Raw genomic sequence first — 5594 nt, 5'->3', positions numbered from 1 at the left:
TGAATCACACCCCTGTGTTCACCAACTTACAACAGATGCCTCAGTGTGTTTCAGTCACATACACAAATGCTGCATTACTACTATTTCAGCCCAGCTGGCGGAAACCGTTAAATGAGCAGAAACTATGACACCTCTGTGGTATGAAAATAAGATGTAATGCACATTTTCTTTCCATATAAGTGTATGTTATTTTAACTGGAGGTTTGTTCACCTGTTTATAGAGTTGCACTGAACTATGTAATGAATAGCTGGCGGAGTACTCCCATCATTTTGCTTTTTCACTGACACAATCTTGAATAAATCTCATAATTTCCTTTTTACAATACAGCTGGACTGTTTGAAATCAACAATTGCGACGAAAGAAATCCAACATACTGCTGAAAGCAAAATTGTTTAGTGATTCGTCTGAATATTTACAGTATTAATGAAATATGTGACTCATGGCATCCACTGATTTCACTGTCAATGCATGATCCAAAACATGCACCAGAGATTGTTTTCTTTCTATCTATGTCTATCTATCTATCTATCTATCTATCTATCTATCTATCTATCTATCTATCTGTCTATCCGTCTATCTATCTATCTATCTGTCTGGAAGAACAACTCTTCCTCTGTTTTCTGCACCAAAACTGAGCTGTTTGTTACTGTAGCTTTAAAAAAACACTGTTTAAAACACTGTCGTTGCTCAATGGCAATTGCCTAAGACACCCCATTCCTGGGAAATGAATGCGTGCCCTTGTTCCAAATTTAGTTTTTGCCCGCCACCATGGGCTGCTATTTGGTCTGCCATTTCTCAGGGTTGTGGGCTTCTTTAATGAGCACTTTGATCCCACTCAGGTCTGGCGCTGGTGTTTACGCGACATTGGAGAAAAAAAAAAAGAAAAGGAAAACGTATCCCATTCTCTGTTAGAGACCTCTGAGCTGTGGTGTCCAGTGCAGAGGCTACATCAGGACCCCAGAGACCTTTTCTTCATCTTCAGACACTGAATGACCGCAGAGAGGTCACGTCCACACTTTCAAGTCACGGCAGGGTGGATTTTCTGTGGGAAGTGCAACAACAAATGACAAATCCAAAGGAGGGTTAGGAGACACTGATTGTGAAACATTTCCAGTCAACTTGTCAAATTCCTTTGGATTACCATTCACAATGTAGATGTCAGTGGCAGATGGTTTCCTTAACTACATCTGTAATACAACATGTGTTCTTGATTAGGATTTCCCTTTATCAGTCTCATAAATTTCATAACCTAACTCCAACAGATTTTTGGCACAATGCAGCAGATATTTTATTTCCAGCTTGCTTTGACATGGAGCAGCTGTGTTGTACTTTTTAACTTGCTGCATCGGCACGCCTTCACTGTAACCTGTATAAAATCCTCCACTCGACAAGTTCTTTTCCTCCTTGTAACTTCACACTTCAAAATATCCTCAGCAATAATGTTTCATTTATCCAGAACAGAGTCTCAAAATGTGATTCTCTCAAACAGGAAAAATCTGAGAGATAAAACGGATAAATCAAAGTATTATTCAATTGATTCATTGGCCCTCAAGTTACAGCTGTTATTTATTGATGTATCTGAACTCTATATAGACATGAAATGTTTTTTTTCTGTAAAACAGAGTTGATATTATGAAAACAGATCGCCATTTCATTATCTACTTATTTCTTAAACCCTAACTGAACTGCTGGTGAGTCAGTTAATACAAACTCACACTGTGCAGCCAAACATTGTTCAAACCACATAGCTTTATTTTAAATTATTGTGGAGATCCTGATGTGTCCAAAGATATCAAATATGTCAGATTGAATGTTTCTGTAAATGTGTGCTAAATGTGTGTATATTGCAGCTACAATATTTCCATCTGATTGAATAGTGCAGCCTAAAAAAAACTGATTTCACTTGTTGTAAACATCAGAAAGCCTCAATGAGCAGCTGGAACGAGCTGCTACAGATATGGTGCTATCAGACAGTTTGGGTTAAAAAGATTTTTCTAAAGGAATAGTTTGATGCTTTGGGGAAATAAGAAGATTGATACCACTTTTATGTTTGTGTGTTACAGTAACTATTGAGGTGGATGAAGGAAGTGATTAATTTAGCTTCGAACAAAGTTAAAAAAAAATACACCTTCCAGCACCTTTGAAGCTTACTGATTAATACATCTTGTTTGTTCAGTCTGGGCACAAACAGAAATATAAAAATGACTGTTTGAGGATTTTAGGGAGAGTTACATGCTGGGGCTAATAGGATGTTAATTTGTGAACTCCAGAGTTATTATTATATCTATTTTTGAACTTGCTGTTTCTCCCTGCTTCCAGTCTTGATGCTAAGCTAAGCTACTCAACACTTTCCTCTACGTCTATACTTAATGCACAGACATGACATGTGGCATCCATCTTCTAATCTAACTCTTGGCAAGAAAGCAAATAGGTACAGAAATGTTTAAGTAGAAGTAATCCCTTAATGTTACTGAAGGGGATAAAGGGGAAGTAGTATTATAGCCTCATTCACGATCTATGTTTGCTCTGATATAAACATTTAGCAACCCTGCCGTCAACTCTTTGTTAATCTGGTTTGACTTTTGAATGTGTTCGCTCTTAAGGTTGTTGTCAGCACAGAAACAGTTGTTTTTCATTACTGCTTTCTAGTTACGTGCTGCTGCCAACACAGATGACTAGCCAACACAACCGCAAAACAGGCCAGTTTCACTTATATTAGGTCCAGGGGCACGAATGTGCTCTTGAAGATGGAAAAAAGATCACGAGAAGTAAAAGTTTGGCAGATTACTCAGCTTGTTTCATGTCATTTAATTCAATAAGTCTTGGAACAAGCTGTGAATTTACACTGAAAGCAAATGAAACCCCTTAAAGCCACAAAACAGATTTTTGTTTTTCCTGAAAAATCAGATTTTATGCCTCAGAAATCTTAAAAGACTTGGACAGTTGGTCAGGTCTTTTCTCTTTATTTCCCTGAGGGCATCAACAGGAATTGCCACATTCCACCAAATGAATTACCAGCTGTATTAGTTCCCATAATACAACTGAGAGCTTAAACCAGGAGTACTAAATGTCCTCATGTCATTCATATTTTGGCACAGAGTCCAATCTAATGTCAGGTTGAAGAAAGCCTGCCCTGTTTACCTCTGTGGGAGCACCCTGGATCAACTAACACCAGCCTAACAGTAGCCTTACAAATACCTGGTACGAACCACATCTCACAGCTGTTTATGACTGTTCTTAGGAAACAGTGAATGAATATACAACACATCATATTGCATCAGATCAGTTTATATCAGCTTGGACAAATTTATTGGCTGCAGCATATGCCTCGCTTAGTGTGAAAGATAAATCTCAAAATCCTGTTCAAAAAGGAAGGCGGGATATGCAAAGCCTGTATAACTGCCAGAGTGACAGGTGTGTGCGTGTGTGTGTGTGTAAGCGTGTTTGCTTTTGCAAACTGGACTTGAAACTATGAATCAAAAACATAAACAAAAAAAGAAAGGAAACACGTGCATATTTTTATGTGAACGTGTATAGGTATTTTTGGCAATTTTGTCATACATGTGCACGAATAACTGCTCAACTCTTTCTTGGGCAATGTAGAAATATTTGGACAATGGGATGGGAGCTGTTTAGTGCCAAAGAAAAGAAGACAACTTGCATGTTGACTCAGTGACTCATAGCAGGTTTGTTGCTGTTTGCAATAGGCTGCTAATCACAAGAGTATATGGCCATGTGAGCGGGTGAAAGATCCTGCTGCACATAGACTTAGATGGACAGATCCACCAGATGTAAACGGCTGTCAGGCTGGATGCAGCCCTTTGCCTGGACTTGCCTGTTTTATGCCCATCCACGTGTTCTGGATACCCATGTGTCAGTGGTTATGAGTCATGCCAGACATCGTTGTTTGCCAAGCTGCCATGACTCATCGCATGCTTGCTGGATGGGACCCGGATTGTTGGTCTTTTCTCATGCCTTCAATACAGTATCTGTTTGAACTGAGCTTTAGTGAGGTATTCCTATCTGCGTTTTTAGCATGCTAACATGGTCACATCCAGTTCAAGAACAAAATACCTCCCTCTCCCCTTTTCTTCCTGTCAAATCTGCATCTTGCATGTCACTCAAGACTACGTTGGGTCTTTACGATGGAATCTGCTTTGTTGAAACACATACAAGGGAATGATGCCCTCTCTTTACCTCCAAAAAATGCAAGAGTTGGGTACTTACAACGTAACACACTTGTACATAACTGCACACACAGACCTTGGCTTTGAGAACATGCGTGGGCGACTGTCAAATCCTTGTATTGGTGCCTGACCAAGGGTTACAGCCTGATGGAGACAGTGTTAACCTCACTGCTGATACGGAGAAATTATAGGTGCCTTATCTCTTCCTAAGGCTCCTCAAGCCAGCTATAGACCACTTCAGCAACAGAGTTTTACAGCAACAGAAAAAATGGCCATAAACATAAAATGACTGACTGATAGCTGCACTTGGCTGGAGGATGCCCTCTAATTAGTGTGTTTTATGAGCCCAGGATCCACAGTGAAAACATGTTCATGCTGCATCGGAGAGTAAACACTGCCTGGGAGGTCACAGTGTGGCCGCACAGACTTCTGGAGCAAGACCAAGTTCAGGGCACTTCATTGGAAGTTTAATGGCAGATCTCTGGCGCCAATATCATATTTGCTAATTGCATATTTAATTACAATATGAGTAATGCAACTATTATAATGTCTAACAGCAATGAAAGATAAGCTGTAGTGCATTACATAATTATCATTGCTCTTTAGCAGCTGATACATTCTGCAGATAGTCACGTTTACAAAAAAGTCATTCGAAAGAACTAGAACGGATAGTTTTTTTAACGGAATTTTACTCTAATGCTAAAATATGGTCTTGAATTGTAATTTGTAATGGTCTGAGGGGGAAAATACCTTTAATGCATAATTTTCAAAAAGGCCAAATTCACTGTCTTAAAAAGAAATATTTGCTTGTTGGATTAAATACAAAAACTATCAAACATGTGACAGGTCAGTATATAAACTGAGACAGTTTTGCTTTTTTTTGACAAATTTTGATTATGATGCATTGAAAGATTTTTTATTCCCAGGACATGACACTAATAATAGCCATTAAATCCTCTGGCATCTCAGCAATCCATCAATCCCTGGAGAACCCCAACATCTCGTGTTTCACCTGCTCTAGCTCAAATGAGCTCTCGACTCTGACAACTGGAGGCAACCTCTCAGCAAAGAAAAGCTCTTTAAATGATTGAAATATTTCAGATGCTCCTCCAGACAAAAGAAGTAAAAACAAGGGAGCTGACTGAGAGGCAGGATAGTACCCCTGACCCCCTGGTCAACCAGAAAGTGGGAAGGGTTAATCCCAGTTTACACTGACCTCACTCAGCAGGTCCTCAGCACTGAAGTGATAAACATCAAGAGTACAAGAAGGACTCTCCTCTCACCTGGAGACAACACAGTGCCCTGGGCCTGACCTGAGAGGTGACGACAGACTTGACATGAAAACTCTGCTGTGGGACTGAGAAAGAGAAAGAAACACACACGTGGGAAAATAAGTAAAAAATTTG

Source organism: Scomber japonicus, chromosome 12 (assembly GCF_027409825.1).
Source record: "Scomber japonicus isolate fScoJap1 chromosome 12, fScoJap1.pri, whole genome shotgun sequence".
Lineage (NCBI taxonomy): Eukaryota > Metazoa > Chordata > Actinopteri > Scombriformes > Scombridae > Scomber > Scomber japonicus.
This window is presented reverse-complemented; position numbering follows the sequence as displayed.